The following is an 18,169-nucleotide window of genomic DNA, read 5'->3' on the forward strand; positions in this document are numbered from 1 at the left end:
AAAATGAATAGAATCAGTCTTCCTTCAAGAACATTTAGGATTATGTACGAAGTAAGCGTTGAACATTATGAAACACCCACACTTTTATATACTTATATTGCCATACATATACTTGTAATCTCTTATAATAGTGCACTATTTTGTAAATTTAGTAAAATCCGTTTGTAGTATTTAGGATTACATTGCGCTCTCTATTGTAAAATCCAGGCAAGTGGAAGTAAAAACACAACAACTGGCGACAATAATAACAAATCCATTTTAAAACAAACAATTTCAAAAGAATTAAAGAAAGAAATTGTATTTAATATCAAATTGTCAAAACAATTATTTTACTAGGGGAATTATTCATTTCCTACATTCTGAATGCTTATTGTATTCCCAGTTTTTATTTATTCGTTATTCATTGAACAATAATTCGTTAATTGATAACTGAGTATTTCATAAATAAATAATATTTGTTTAATACGAATTTCATTAAATAAGAGTATTTATTTACCAATTTCGAATTCATGTTTTATTACCATATTTTCAACGCAGGTTCCTTAATTTTCAAGTTTACATTTGTAGTAATAGTGAATCAATAAATTCATGTTTCCACTGATCGTGTATAACTTAAATCCGTGCAGATTATTTTAAATATATAGATTGAAACCTTTATTGATATGCGATATTTGTTTCTTTAATTTTCCGGATACAGAATGTAAATATATATATATATATATATATATATATATATATATATATATATATACAATCAAAATTCTATTTATGAAATAGGTAACCATACCTTTTGTTAAAGCAAATGTGGTTCAAATATAACAATTATATATTGTTTATGTTGAAGAAAGTGTTCTATGACGAGCATAGCAAATAATTATCTTACAAAATGATAATTTAGGGAATATTTAAAGCTCTTCATTCTTACTGTCTTGTACTTTGTCTAAATAGTGTGACATTTTGTTTGGTTTGTATTTCATTTAGTTCAATTAAAACATTGAGCATAGAAAAACAATTATGCAAAAATTCTCATTCCTGACAAATTCACAGATTCTTTGTTTTTTAATCTGACTCGTAAATAAAAATGATTAAAAAAACGTAAATGATAATCCCACGACGATGTAAAGTATACATATATTCACTAAATTTGAGCAATAAAAATTGAGAAAAAAATTAAAGTTTTTCATGACTTGTCGATTGAGGTTCAGAACCTGTACAAAAACGGGTCCATTTAGATAAAAGAGACACTCACTCATTAGCAAGGGTTTGACTATCATGTATTACACCATATTTCTACTTCCAATCAGCTGTTTGGATTAGTAATATTTCATTTATACTCCCAGCAAGCACAACATAATTGACAACTTATCTCTGAGATTTTTGTTCCCAATTCACAGCAAATCATTGAGTTATTATTCGCCCTAGATTGGAAAACCTTTTACATCTGTTCATTTAAAAGAGACTTGCCCCTAAGAATGGTAACGCAAATATAAATTCCTCTAATTAAAGCAAGAAACTTTTTTTTTGAAGAATCACACTGGTTCAAAAAAACAAATACAACATTTTGTTCGATCTGAGGGCTTGATATATAACATGCAAGCAGATGCTATACAAAAGTGCACCCATGTATAGCTGAATAGTTTTTGAACTCATATGAAGTAAACTTTAATACAAGACTATCCTAAAGACTAGAAGAAAAACATATTGCAATATTCTTTAATTCAACTCTCAGATATACTGGTCTTATCATCTTACTTAATAATCCGTTTTTGCAGTGGTTGCTTACATATATTGTATCCCTTTACATTTGAAACTGAAGGTCTGCTTCATGTGTACGTGTAATACTAAGTAGATGCGGGTTGAATATGACAAGCACCACGATTTCCCCTTTCCTATAGTCAACGTTTCATTCTTGATTTATAACGTAATACCAAACAAATTATCAGTTGATAAGATATGTTTGAGGTTTTTCTCATTTTAGCATTTTACCTTCAGATACCTGTTCTTTACAAAATAAACTACAGCACTATAGATACACATAAAAAAGAACAACTGAAATAATCACTTCATACGTTCGTCGTGAATCATGAATTAGTTGATTGTAACAATTTCTCATTGTTAACACTATCAAAAATTCTAAATGTTCATTTTTTTTTTTGAAAATTTGACGTATTTTCGGAGTTATTAAGACACTAATCAGTGGATTTTTATTTATGTGACGGGTTGCAAATGTCTTATCCTATTCTCCGTTTGGAAATATGTGTTATTCCGTTTTATGTTTTCACTCTCATTTTTAAAGTTTATACCTGGACTTCCGATATATTAACGTAGCACCTCACCACGCGTGTCAACCAATGCCGCAAACCTGAAATAATTCAAATGTATTAGTATTTTTAAAGTTTGTCACTATCGTTCTATTCAACGATCATTTTCATACAAGAAAGAAACTTTTTTTTAATATAGAAGAATTGAAGAAATTTGATTTTTCTGTATGAGAATAAGTAGTTGAGACAAATGATTCCAAAGATTGAAGTTGATATAACAACAGTCAACCCTGATTTTGAACCACACATTTTCTATTCAACCTTTGATGGAGCGGTACTTTAAAACGCTAAAAATTGGAAAGTCTGAAATGGTTGATCATGTTATTTGTAATTCTTTGAGTCGACCCAATTCAGTGGCATTGGTTGTAAGTGCAAGGTACGAGTTGACGACGGTATACCTGTTTGCGCTGATCCAATTAGGTATAACATGACTTTTAATGTGACATATTGCAAAAAGTAATGTTCATTATCATGGATAAAAAGAATTTTTATATCCCAAATCATGTTTAGTGCAAAATTAGAACATTTATATACTGATATATAGTTTGCTAGAAAAATTGTTGAATAATTTTGGAAGTAAAACCTGGAACTGAAATGTGTATATTATTTAGGTTTTTTTTGTTGGGTTTTTTTTTTTTTTTTTGCTTTTTTTCCTGGCCAATTGGTAGGTTTGGAATTTTAACTTGGCGTAAAACAGATTAAGAAACTGACATTGCCTTACATAGTTTATCTGCACTTGAATGTTGAATTGTGAATAATTTTCGATGGTCCTTTCATCAATCTGACTGTTTGGTTTTGTTGTGTTTTCTTCTAATGGAACGGTAAGTTTTCAGTTTTGTATCAATTGATTTTCTTAAAATCCTTACTGTTCATTTGTTTTATATTGGTCTTTAGTTTAGTATAATACGAATAAGTTTGCAATGCAGAATATCTCTTAACGATCAGATTGATAGCGAAGCTTGCGGTATAGCGAAGCTTGTGGAATAACTAAGACTAACCTATCACCCAGGGATGACTGAACTTTAATAATATCTTATTTTCAATGAGCCGGGGATTTTTTTTACTTTATCCGAACATTATCGGTGCCTCCTCTGTCTCAAAATGAAGATAAAATTACTTTCAATTTTAACGATTTAATGTAGCATTGAGAACCTTTGAAGCTAAAGATATTAATCACATACTATGAATTCGTCATTATTCATGGGATACCAATTTTCATGGATTTCATGGGTATACGTTAACCACGAATTTAAATATTCAACGAATTAAAAATTTGTAAGACTTTGTCATAACCACGAAAATGCCAAATTTTCTCAATCCATGAAAATTGATATCCACGAACTAAAAATGAATCCACTGTATTTTAATAAAAAAAAAACAATTGTGTTGATACCAATATTTGTTATTTTCACCTTAACATAGTGTACCTGTTGTAGAGGCAGTACTTTTTTTGTAAGGATTCATGAACACTGACATTTCTAATCAGGAATAACGTTTTGCGTTTTTCACGTTTGTCTGGTAATCGTAAACATTTCCCCCCCATACAGCAGTCTGCTGTTTATTTAATGAAGAATCGGACATTGCACATGTATACATGAAATTCGGATTTTCTTTTAAGAAACAAAATTGAAAAAATTTGTATATACCCAAGTTAATTGTATGCATTAAGGATATAACAAAAACAATACATTAATCGTTAGTGAAACCAATATCCCCATGAAATATGTTTTAGTCTAGAGTCACTGCTGAGTCTTATGTAGACGAAACGCGCGTCTGGCGTACACAATTTTAATCCTGGTATCTATGCCGAGTTTATTTTCCAAACCATCTTATTTCATTTCTTAAAACAAGTGTTGAACCTATTCTAATTAACTAGCAAATGTTCCATCCAACTTATTTAGCGGACGAAGACAAAAAACATATCAGATAAAAAGTTAACATGCATGTGAAATAAATCCTTCATATCATTTTTGATCCATCTTAATCGAAATTTGTATTTCCTTATTACAATAACTTTGCTTTTTTCAAATTTATTACTGGCTCAGACATTATCAACAACCAAGAGTAACAATAATTTTGTGATCTGAACAATCAATACCGCTTCTGAAAGGCCAATGAAATCACTAAGGATTAGAGAATATAACACGACGTGAAATTTGGGTGTTACCATCAGAACTCAAAGGCAATCAAAAATATATTAAGACATGGACGTCATTACTTCTGTCACGTTATTTACTTAAAATATGGAAATTGTTTTTACAATTGTAATTATAACTATAGAATTCGTCTGGATAATTTTCCTATTGAGAGAGTTTCTGCGAAATATGAAGTAATGTCTCAGTAAAGTACAGAAATATCGCTCCTTTCAATTTTATTCTCGTAAAATTGTTTTAAGTATAAATTGTTCCCAGTTCTTTAAAGTCCATACTTGTAATACTTTCTCTTAGAATCGAGAATCTTATAGTCAATACTGATATTACTAACTCTTAGAATCCAATACTTGTGTTATTTACTCGTAGAATCAAAAATTTTAGAGTCTACTTGTATTACCTACCCTTATTATCGTGCATTTTAAAGTCGATACTTGTATTACTTACTCCTAGAATCGTGACGTGTAAAGTCAATACTACTTACTCTTAGAATCTTTCATCATAAAATCATACTTGTATTGCTTACTATTTGACATGGAACTTTATGAATGTCTTATGTTGATGAAAACATTATATGCAGTGATGGCAATATTGTGTCTGGTACTTACAGCATTAAATGCAGTGGTCACAATATTGTTTGCAGTGGTCATATATGGTGCTGTGACCACTGCATATAATGCTTTGACCACTGCATATAATATTGTAAGTATACCCCATATGATGGTGTCACCACTGCATATAATTATGATCATCAACCACTGGTGTCAACGTGATGATCGTAACTGCAATTACGATCATCCCAATATGGCGGAAACAAATTCAGGTAAATTTTATAAGGCCGATTTCTCCACTCTGGCAGCTTTTATTTTCAGATTTGCATTATGTCAAGAAACATCTTTATAAGCATTGCCATTGAATGTTTTTTTCCTAAATGATGGAAAAGCAACCAGAAGAACGAAAATCGAGATACAAAAAAACACGATGATGATCGTAACTTTTATTTATTTTTATCAACGATGATCGTAACTTTTACTTAAGATGATCGTAGCTGTCTATTCCAACGAAGCATTTTCTGATAAATATAGCTGTCTGGTATGTGAAAAGGGGTACGTAATCAGCTAACATTGTGATAATAATGAGGAAGAATCACTGGAGGGGAGGGTAACATCTTTTTGATTGGTATACCGGTAAGTGCACAAATTTGGGTTATGATTTTACGAGATCTTATAACTTTTGAATCTAATTCTATATCAAAATGCATTGGACAACTTTATATTGATTTCATATATCTTATATAAATAAGGTATTGGACATTTCATATTAATGGCCAGTTTGGTAAAATTTGAGATTGTTTTCCTGTGGAACAAACTGTAAACGTCATTTTTTGAGTGTGGGTATTAAATCACAATATTCTATATAAGTAAAGGTCATTCATACATGTATTTATTTAAGTATTGATACCAAATTTCTGTGAATGCTATATACAAATTGATACATTTTTAAAGCAGAAGTGGCACATCCCTACACAAAAATCGAAGTAACTAAGCAATTACAGTTTGAAAAAAACATAGAATTTATTTAATCTAATATGAACGCGTATACCATTTATTTCGGCTTTTCCTTCATTACATAAAGAGCCTACCCGTGGTAAATATAGGCAACAGTAGTCTACCAATGTTTCATAGTCATAGTTCGATTAAGAAAATACAAAACCAGGCACCAAGCTAAAACCGAGGGAAACACATCAAAATAATGTAACTTCATGCCTACCATTACTTATTTCTAAAATATTTTATTAATTTTCAGTGAAAATTTTGCCCTGCAATCTTAAACTGTATCATGAGGATGATATTTCTATTTACTTCATATAATCGTATTCCATTTTGAACATTAACTAAATTACTCATTAGAAAAAAATATTGATAACATTTGCAAATAAGCCGGCTAATTCCCCCTTATGTCATTTCTTTTTGACAAATTGCGGTGTCCATTAACGCTCATTTTGTTCAGTTTTGAAATCTAACTATTTTCAGTGATACCAATATATCGTAACTGCTAAATAGGATGTTCATTTATAAAAGAAGAAATACATTGTAAATTTTGAGTTACGATCATCTTAATATAAAAACAAGTCCAAGTTACGATCATCATCGTATCTCGATTTTCGTTCTTCTGGTTGCTTTTCCATCATTTAGGGAAAAAAATATTCAATGGCAATGCTTATAAAGATGTTTCTTGACATAATACAAATCTGAAAATAAGCTGTTAAAGTGGAGAAATCGGCCTTATAAAATTTACCTGAATTTGTTTCCGCCATATGGTCCGAGTACACAGTTATTTCGTAGTGCATTTCTTTTAGACAATAAATGAAAATTAAAAAAATCCCACCTGCGCTTTCCCAATAATATTTTTACAGTGTGTTGTACTACTTTTGGGACAAATTATATCAAAATTATAGAAAACTTCATCGGCTCTAACTCAAAATATGGACAATTTCATGTTGAGGGGGTCTTCAAATCTTTTGACAGCTTCCGAAGTGCTAATTTTTAACCTTTTTCAGCTGGACCAAATCACTACTTTACTTTAAAATTCATGACCCAAATTTTTTTACAGTGTCATTTCACCCCCCTACTTACTATTTGAGTCATAAAACATGGAGAAATAAATTTGGAAGGGGTATAAAAAAAATCGACAAGTAACACACTGTCCACACTAGGGACTATATTCGATAACTGTGTACCCGGACCATATTGGGATGATCGTAATTGCAGTTACGATCATCACGGTGACACCAGTGATCAACAGACTTTAAGTCGATGCATTTTAAAGCATGTTTTGCTATTACGAGACTTGTCCTCTTAACGTAACTGGTTATGGTTACCACTATTCCTTGTAACTCTTAAAACAGGACACACCATATTGTTTGATTCATTTGTTTATTATATATTAATTGATGCGCTGACCACGTTCACCATGTGTTGCTACGAATTAAAATATTTTACTTCAGTAGCTTTGGTACCAATATAATATTTGAGTGATATAGGTGGCAGTTCACGGTTCCAATTAGTACTAAAGTTTTTTTGGGTGGACTGTCGAGTAGAATACCAATAGAAATTATGTTGCTTTTTTATTGAAACCGCAATAGAAAGCAACGTTGAAATGTGCCCTTAATAGAATATATCAAAGTTTTCTTCCGTCTTATATACAGATCATAGTGTATATAATACCTTTTTGGAACTAACCCTCTGCCGCGTATCATTGCAGTGTACTAGTTTATGAAATATTTACATTGGTGGAGAACATTGGAGGAGAAAACCAGTGAATGAAATTAAACTATTGGACAATTGGACTAAAGAAACAATTATATTCACATTTTTGGTAAATATACTCTGTTTGACGTCGTTTCTCTTAGACATTACAACTAACGTAAATTTGATAATAACCGCTTATTTGAGGTGCTAGCACTAAAGAGTGCTGATACCAAAGTCTATTTAAACAAAAAACATTTTATCTCGATCGTGATAAAATACATAAAGATCCATGAACTGAAATCATTTATAAATTAAAATGTTAACAGAATGACAGATACAGCTGTCTAAGTCAGCCACCTGAATTTCAAGATGTTTGATATATGAATTTGCCTTTGAAGTCCGAATAGTTTGATCGATTTCTACTAGGAGTATGGAATCAAATTTAATGACGAATCTTCAGTTATTTCATTCCATATTGAATGGTATTTTATGTACTGTAATTCATTTACATACTATCGGGGGTGGGGGTAGTTGTAGGTTTATGCTAATTAGATGAAATATATATGTGAATATTAAAAGGTAAATTTTTTTTAACTCAAATACCAACGATAATTAAACAGCACCCAACAATGAATCAACAGAATTGCTAAAATACGTTTCAGTTCAACTTTGCCTAAGTGAATATCAACCTCAGCTCTTTTGAAAATAAATAATTGATCAACTGAAAATATTCATTTATTTATGTTCATTTACAAAATCTAAGTACCGACATACTGATTTCAGGCGAATGGTACCCTCAAGGAATGATATGGGGTCTTCAATTCGAGGTGCCCCGATGTGTAATACATGCAGTCCTCACTCTTCAGAGATAATATACTATACATAATTCATTTCAAGTGTACACGTAAGGAATGTCACAACACAACATTGTAACTTCATTCATTCGCGCCAATTATTAACTAACACTATGGTTTGTCCAGTTATATCATGAAAGGGTTTATTTCTGTGCTTATGTTTTGTTCTTTGATCAAATGGTTTCATGCCAGCAACATAAGTAACCAGTTCCTATTATCAGTATCATTTTAAAGAGCAATGGTATTTATTGCTTTGTAAATAGGCTTTTATAATTGAAAGTAATTGTCAACACTTGAAGATGCTACTTTAGGCATGTTGCTGTAGCTGATTTCTTGTCCTGTGTAAGATTTATTATCATTTAATGGGTATTTCTTCACATTTTTCCCTTCTTGATATTTGTATAATTTGATAAGCTGTTTGAACTCTCCCTTAACATTCTAGTTCAGTATATAGAATTCAGAAAACACATTTGTCGTAATCCAAAATACTAGATATATGTATTCTGTAATTTTTACACGGATGACCTTGAAGTTATGTATGGCGTAGAATTAACGGACTACTTTTTGGTTTCTAAAACACGTTACCCAAAATCTGAAGATTTCACAAACTTATCGCTGGGTTTCAAGATGTCTTATTTTATGCGTCATTTTCTAATACTTTTGAAATGCATAATAAAGGTTAAATTCCATGACCTAGGTTTAATTCCATGACCTAGGTTTATTTCATAGCCTATGTTTAATTTCATGACTTAATTTCAAAACATAGGCTGAATTCAACGCCTTAGGTTTAATTCCACATACGATAGCACTGTTGATGAATGAAACATTATGACTTAGTATACTGTAAAATTTGACCTAGGAGGAGTTCAGCATAGACGTCTTATGATTAAGAATGGCTAATTTGATGGCTCTTGTTGCAGGATATATATATATTCTCTGGTCAATTGGTTTAAAAGACAAAACCTAATATTAAGTTAATCTCTCTAAGACTGATGCTCACATATTTCCACATAAAACAACCATTTATTACAGAAATAGAGCAGTTATTTGTATGTTATTTCTGTAAAACTGCAGCCAATGTAGCCTGTTTTAAATCTTTGATCTTTTCCTCAAGATATTTTCAAAATCTTTTTTTTTAACTACATGTAACATATATGCATCTGTAAAATATGTCGCATGTACAACGATTCCTAGTGTTTTTTTTCGCAAATGTATTCATCCATTTTTTGGTGTTTTTTTTTATAACAAATTGAAATAATCAGGAAACGTTCTGTGGGATAAATATACCTCGTTTTTAAACAATGGTGAAGAAAGTATTGATAAGACCGTTATTCCGTGATAGCTAGGATGTTTTTTTCCTTATTCGTCAACACATACCCATATTCTGATTTTTCCAGATAGATCCTTCTGAGTAATGTCGCGTGAAAAGAAGAATGATATAACTTCATATATATTCCTGATGCGAATACTGATATTCTGGGGGTAATAAGATTAAGATATGTGATATGGTTTGACAGCAACTAAACTTATATTGCGACTTCTAATATTCCTACATGGCTTAGATTTATTATTCAAACATTTTCACTTATGACCTTTTACAAAATCTATGCTGCAGATAGTACTTGATGGTCTTTAAGACAATCAGTGCAGTTGATCTTGAACTATTGTTGATAGATACACGATATCATCCGAGTGACCATTATATTTTTGTTTTATACATTGTGGTTTGATCTTTTTCAATTTGGGTTTGTTTTTGTCTATTTTGGTTTGTGTGTTTTTTTTTCAATAAGGAGAGACTTGTCTGATCAATAGCTGCACTATATAAAAGTAAAACCATCTACAAATATGCCTGTAAAACGATAGATTGAATTGCTACTATTCTGTTTTCATATGTTATGAAATAAGTTAGTACTTCTATCTAAATGAAAGAGAAAAAAACACTTCATACATATCGTGCGTCCGAAGACCTAAAACCTTAATATTTGAAAACCAGGGATGGGAGCTTTATGACTAAATAAACTCATCATAGATACCAGGATTAAAATTTCTTACGCCAGACGCGCGTTTCGTCTACAAAAGACTCAGCAGTGACGCTCGAATCAAAAAAATTTAAAAGGCCAAATAAAATAAAAAGGGACATAATAAAGAATATATATAGAAATTCATCTAAAGCCTGATGAAGTTGGAACCTTAGTTCTAAATAATTGTTTAATTTATCAAGTGTATTTGAGAAATGTATTTTAAAAATGATCTACGTGCCGAAGCAATTACTACTAATCTGATTATATCTCGTGGACTACCAGTCCACCAGCAGAGAAATCGACCTATGCAGTGCTAGTAAATTTATCAATAGATGTTAATTGTACGTACGGGGCAAAATCTCAAACCTACAATTTGCTATACAATCACATTTACTTGTCAATTGTTCACTTATTGCTACAAGCAAGATCAGAAGCTATAGTTTTTTTTTTTAAATTTCTAATTAATATTTCATCTGATATTAATGAAACTCTTCCGGTGTAGGAGTTTCATGACCTTCCCCCGTTCTTAAATAATCTAGAGTGCTAAGAACCTGTGTAGTATTATCAACCTAGATGCATAACACTCTACACTGTTCTTAACCTAGGTTCATAACTATTCTATAGACATTGTTGAGTTGTTGTCTTATTGGCAATCGATACATATCTCATTTTTCTTCCGTCAAATCGGATTGTGTATATGTATTGATGGTGGCGGATGATGAAGTCTGAACAAATATTATGTGAGTTAGTTAGTCCACAAGAATGTTTTTAAAAATTGTGATTGTAGTTGCAACTAATTATTGTCAAAGTATCTTTCATGGAAATATTGTGAGCTTGACGGGGAGAGCTTAGAGCTAACTATCAGTTCAAACACACAGAGTTTATGGTAGGTTAAACTCTGCAGTGTTATGAATCTAAGATTCGTTGCACTAAAGAATTTTCGAAACTACTAGCACCTTTATAGTGTTTTTAAATACAAGATATTCTGGAAATTATTATCTAAAATGTGAATTGATAAAGTTTACCAAGTTTCTGATAAATTATCAAAAACAACTATCTTAACTAAAGTTTTCAAGCAAGCGAATGCACAGAGCTTAAAAGAAAAGAATCAGACCTTAGATAAAAAATAATATTATCATGGAAGAAAGGGCCAAATAAATTGAAAAAAGTCTTTCTAAGGAATTATGAATGGAAAATTGTAAATCGATAGACGATATGAGTACATTAACGTTCAGTTTGACTACTGCCTCTTGTATATGGTTTCAAGTCTTGCTTAATAAGGTAAAAAATTCCAAACTTATACTGATTGAAGTTGCAAATTGTTTTACAGCTATTGTATTGGTATTTTGGTCATCCATGTAAGGACATTTCCAGTTCGTGTAAAAAAGCACATAGGAGTGTTAATATGACATCAATAAAATGAGTTTTTAAATATTTCTTCTATATGTCCATATTAATCAAAATTGTATAAAAGATTTTTTTCGAGAAGGAAGTCGTTTGAGAGCAAATCAAAACAAGTTAATGACAACACATTGAAGACCGTTATTAAAAGGGGCGCCGATTAAAATTCAGGTAGACATTTTTTTTATACATTTTATATCAAATTATTCATCTGTTGTTCTATTCTAATTACTATTGACGTCATAATATCCTCAGTATATTATATATCAAATGAAGCACTTATAAAATTGAGAAAAGTATGTTAATTTACCTACAATATGCACAGAATGCAAGCTTGATTTACAAAAACTGCACGCTTTCTAAATACAGTGTACCATATTGCAAATTTTGTATAGAATCATACTGATCTCTTTAGCCTTGACGGTGATCATAGCGTTGTACTTTATGGTAAGATTTAATGAATATTTGATACGTGTGGAATAATTTACACTTAAATTTACCCGCAGAAGTAATGTAATACGAATCTAGTCCATAATAAGTTTGTATTGTTATCATTATATATTTGTCATTACGGTGTAATATGTATTAAACATACTCTATGGACATTCATAAGTGTGAGTATTAATAATAAAAACACTTTATTCTTATTAAAGTTAATATATTTTGTAATTGTTTGTTAGTTAACCGTATTACATATTTTGTTTTAAATATCTGTATTTTTGTAAAGTACATGTTTTTATAAAAAAAAATTGTCACGCGTTTGACTATTCGGATGAAGAAAGACGCATATATCTGCTAGGGGAAATAAGGCGACCGGAAAATAATTTATTAAACGAATTGAATCATTTGAAAATTCGGTTAAAAGGGTTTTGAAAAAAGAGCAATGTTTTGAGATTTTATGCTTTTACTGTAGATGATCTTACGTCCTCAAGACAACGGGACACATAAATTTAATTTAACAAGAAAATATAAGCGACAATGAATCTTAAATGGGAATTTGTAAAACGTTGACATTTATATTTGTTCTTGTAATATTCTATTTCACATTTTGATTAATATGTCCAATCAAAATTATATTTGTACAAATGTAAAATTTCCACATTAATATTTTTCTTTAAAAAAAAACTTTAATCTAACAAAATCAAAACGCTTTTAAATTCCTAAGCCTATTAAAAAGAAGATTTTAATATGCGCACTACTTTTCTTTTCAAAGTAGAAGTAATGCTTGTCGGGCAGATATTTATCAAACTTATTTTTCATTGGAAATAAAAATTTGTTTTTCATTCAGCCATGTAACTGGAAACTTACCAAGACCCGCCCACCTTTGAAACACGCTAGTAATTGATACCCCTTCATCAACCGTATAACACTCAACACGTTAAAAAGTCTTAGCAATTATTTTCAAAAGATTGATTTAGAAATCGGAGGGCTTTTCATTTTGGTAAGTATCGCATGTAATGCAATTTATCAATGTTTACATAAATTAGAAAAAAATAAATTGGAATAGAAGACAACAGAGTTAGAGTTAGAACAAAGTTTGTTTGTTCACAAAAATGTAAACATTGCGTTTTTTTAACCAAGATTAATTTGTAATAGGGAAAAATATAATCTTACGGTTATAAAATACGATTCTGTGATAACAATTGGACAATACCAGGTGATATTGTAAAGATATTTATTAATGGATATAATCAGGAATATCTCATTATTTATCTGGATAATAATTTACTCGTATGACAGACAGGTCTATATTTTCTTTACAATGCCTTTCAATTGTGTGCTGTTATATTATCTTATTTTAGATTTAGTGTAAATTTCACAATAGCAATAAACTTAAACAATAGAATAAACCTTCTCGTCGTAATACTCAACTTTATAACATTTTATCAAGTTTTTAGTTTTAGATAAAATGCTTTTCTTTCCAGCAATGCATTAAATATTGTTTCAATTGAAACTTATTTGTTCTATAAATATAATCATTCGATTTAAGTTATCAAATATTCCTCCAAATTCATATAACTGTTAATGTCCTTACAAACTTTGTATTCGTTATTTTGATAACAATACTCTATAGTCAGTTTTAATATGAAGCGAGTTATCAAAAATATTTATGAATGGGTGCATGGAATTTTAATTTCTTTTTTAACAAAAGACTGAACAGTTTTGATTTATATCCTCTAAATACAAATTTAAAGTTTGTATTCTTGCATTTCCGTAAGTTAAGCCAACGAAAGCAGACTTTGCCTGTTTTATATTTTCAAAATCCTAATCTTAAAAAATCTTATATTTTTGTCGTATCAAAAGCAACAAACGGTTTACTCCCTAGCAGCAAAACGCATACATTTTATCCCCTAAAAATACAGTGCCTGATACAGTACTTGTATACTTACGTTTGTACCGTTCATTTTCTTTTCAAGTTGGGGAGGGGGGATACATAAAAGGGCCTCAATGTATCAATTTCGAAAAAAAAATTTAAGCACGAATGTTCTAATTTGAAGTTATTCTATTAAACCTTTGTATTAGAAAGCTAACCTCGACTGAAAGGATGAAAGAAAAAAACCTCGGCGAAATCGAAAGATCATACTTCTGTGCTTTCCTAGAAAGTTCACAGATTGATTTGCTTTGAATGTGTCTTTAGAACGAACAAATTGCTATAAAAAGAAACAAATGAATAAATAATAGAAATTATTATAAAAAATTGTTTAAATAATAAATTTCTATCCAAGGCTTCAGTTGCAATGAATTATATGTTTTACAATTTTAAGTGAAACAGTTTTGTTTTGTTTCTAATTTTATTTATTTACATTTTGCTGTTTTTTTAATTATAATTTAATTTATATATTCATTTGTTTATGCGCATGGATTATATCCAGTTTGAACTTGGTTTTTTTTTGGCAATAAGTTTTCGTGGTAAATATTTCCTTCTTTGTGTATCTCTCATAAACACAAAGGTTGTAAACGTACAAAAAGGTTCCATTATTTTAACTCATTCATTAATAATTTCAAGAGATAGTGAACCTGTTCCACTGCATAATTTACTGATATTAATCATATCATAATACATGACATAAATTATTTAAAATTTTCTCTGCTTTTTTATTCGAATGATATATTGACAAAACTAAAGTACTTTTTGTTTTTCCTGGTTTTTGTTTTTGTTTTTTCTTTCTTCACTTTTTAGATTAAGAGACAAACAGACTATCTTAATAACAACTGCGTCATGGGTCTTCCTTGGAGAAAATTGTAACCATTAAACTTTTTGAAATAAACGAGTTAAATCTTAAAACTTAATATTGGAATGGGGATTGGATTTCAGAAAATTCGACATTTCATTTCCTTAGTGATTGTGTTGGAACTTTCCCATGCCTTTTTAATACAATGTAAGAATTCGTTTTCGTTTGATGAATTTGAAATGCATTTGTATGCCGAATTCTTGAGCAAGTGAAATAGATTTCAAATATATTTCCCTCGACGTTTAATCATTCCAATACGAACGCTCTAGTGAATCAAATAAAGCTTTGTGAGTCAGAAAAAAATAAATGTCTTTTTCTTAGAGTGTAGTAATTTCGGTCAATACTTTAGCAGCTATTGTCCAGTAACCGCCATTACTGGTTGCAGACGTGAGGTCAAGTCTCGCGAGATTGTAATTATTTTCCTAAAAGGAAGATACATGGGTTTTAGGGCGAGAAATAATAAAGAAAAAGGTATTATTAACAACCATTTTTCAAGAACAATCCGACATGTTTCAAAGTTCTATCGGCGTTTCTTAAGAAATACATTTATCATTCGCATTCCATTGCTGAGAAGGTTCCATGGTTTGCGTTCGTTTCTCGTCTCCAATGATTAAATTTTTCGCTTCGGGAAGCAAATAAGTTTGTCCAATTTGTGTAGAAATGAAAAATCACTTTTAACCTTATGAAAGTGAAATAAGTGTTCGCACAAGAAATTAGTTTATCGTTTTAATACGTTAGACTTGAAAACTTCTTGTCATTTCATCCAAATGAAATGAATTTTTGTTTGTTAATTATTTTCTTCGAGCTCTTGCAGGATAACATCTTAAACAGAATTTTAATTTACATAGTTGCTAAAGTTATTTTTATAATTATTCTGGCGAAAAAAATGCAAGGTGCCTAGTACAATTAAGAACCCAATTTTTATCTGAGCAAATTTGAATATGCTGGTATTTTTAAATGACGTAAACTTGACAACTTTGAGCAGCAGTAAATTATTTTCTTTCACAGGTTTGTTTCTTTTCTTTTGACTTCCATGAACTGATAAAAATAATAAATTTACAATTATACGGTCCAATCTGCTATTCGATACGGACACTTATGGGTTCCTCTATTCTTCTTGATGTATGTTATCCGTGAAATTTTCTGTCAAAGTAGTTTGTTTAAAACCTTACATAAATTATTCTTATATTTATTGTAACAAATCCGTGTCAAATAGTATTGTCTAAGTTTTCACAACATCCGATCACACCTCTTTTTTGTTAAAATCCATGAACAGTTAAAATGCGTCAAATTGCTTTAACACACGAGAAATATTAAAATTCCTCTCGTATTTTCTGCTTCACCGTAAAAAGATAATTGACTCCGGAGTCTGAATACGTCGAGAAAGATTTAGAGACAATAAATTTTGTAAAAATGTTTCTTCCGACAACGCTAATATTTCTATCTACTTGAAAACCCGTAAAGCCAATGCGATGAACATAAAATCGCTCTCGTTATGGGCTATTCACATTGTCTGGGGGACTAATTTATCGGCCAGAAAATTGCTAGTTTATGCTTATTGTGATATCCAAGTGTAAACTGAGCTTCAATAACGATACATGTCGTTGGTTTTCAATTATAACTGTGGTTTAAACACTGTAACATTTTAAATGGACATTCACAGATACACTGACGAGCTAATTTTACATGTTAATACCATTTATTGCTTAGCTTTGCATCACAATTTAATTTTGACAAAAAGATCTTTTTTTTTTCGGTTGTTGTTTTGTGTATATTTTCTTGTGTACACTAGTTTGTATTTGTTGTTTTTTTTTTTTTATTAAACGAGAAAAAGTTATTTAGAGTTAATTGACCTAAGATATATGATTAAAAAATGGATCAAAATATTTTGTTAACTGACTTTTAACAGTTTAATTCATCTCGATTGTTTTCAGTACGGTAGATTTTAAAAAAAATATTCTTCAATGCTTTTCCTGTGTAAAGTACGGACTATATAGCTATTCAATCATGAATGTGGTTGTCTGTTCACCATAATTTAAAGTCGGTGTTCGCATACAAAATTCAAATACACACGTATCCATACTTGTCTGTTTTATCTTTTCGGAGCACCTATTATCACTACCATATTTGGTTAGAATCATGCATTTATATACGTCATTCCTGGTTTATTTACCCATGTAATGTAAGTTTTAGTTCGAAAATATTACATCTCCCCTTCTCCATGTAATTAGTACTGATTCTTTTCCCCATTGTTTTGTAACGTCCAAAGTAAAGATTGTTTAATCTTTTGTTACATATGTATTTTAACAGAGTTAAAAATTAAATATACAATTGATGTATTCCCATCAGCAATTGAAAACTTATTATTGTAATAATCGAGCAGTCCTCAGATAGTGATCCCATGCAGCTTTAGTTGCTACGTGATCCCTCAGTGTTTGAAAAACAATATTATTATCAATACAGATGTATTGTTTTCTAATACATTATATAAATAAATCTATCGCAATTGAACAATTAATAAATGAACCCCAGGGATAGTAAGGTTTATGAAAGTGTGACCATAAAACAGTGCATTAAATAAACTTTCTATTGATTCGAACAGATTTTTAATGTTGATAAACACAGTTTTATTAATACGGTGTCATTGGAACAAATAATGTATCATGCAGAAAAAAAAACATCATTTGTACTATGTGCAATTGTCTTGGAAAGATTAAACGGTTGTAATACAGTAGGGACTTTGAAGTGATTATGTAATGATAACCGCAATGAGAGGTTGCGATAAACTAGTATGATATTAAATGTTGATACAAAGTGAGAATAAATTCAAAACTTAAAGATTTTTCTTATGTCGATTGATCGAACAATCGATATGTGAAACATACGAATTGTGCTCTACTGAGATATGTATCCTAACATCCATCTACTAAGATCAACA

At 30.3% G+C, this 18,169-nt stretch overlaps 1 protein-coding gene across 2 annotated transcripts in view; it reads left to right on the forward strand.

Annotated features, from left to right (window-relative positions):
- Positions 1-18,169, forward strand: part of LOC127729522 (homeobox protein Hox-B4-like) — a 66,167-nt gene that overhangs the window by 16,515 nt on the left and 31,483 nt on the right. The window contains exon 1 of one of the 2 annotated variants that reach the window (XM_052237359.1): positions 13,412-13,439. The exons of the other annotated variant lie outside the window; for it this stretch is intronic. The gene's annotated coding sequence lies outside the window, so the exon portion shown is untranslated. Of the gene's footprint in view, positions 1-13,411; positions 13,440-18,169 lie in introns of those variants that run through there. 2 annotated transcript variants of the gene reach the window in all.

Source organism: Mytilus californianus, unplaced genomic scaffold (genome assembly GCF_021869535.1).
Source record: "Mytilus californianus isolate M0D057914Y unplaced genomic scaffold, xbMytCali1.0.p SCAF_2, whole genome shotgun sequence".
Lineage (NCBI taxonomy): Eukaryota > Metazoa > Mollusca > Bivalvia > Mytilida > Mytilidae > Mytilus > Mytilus californianus.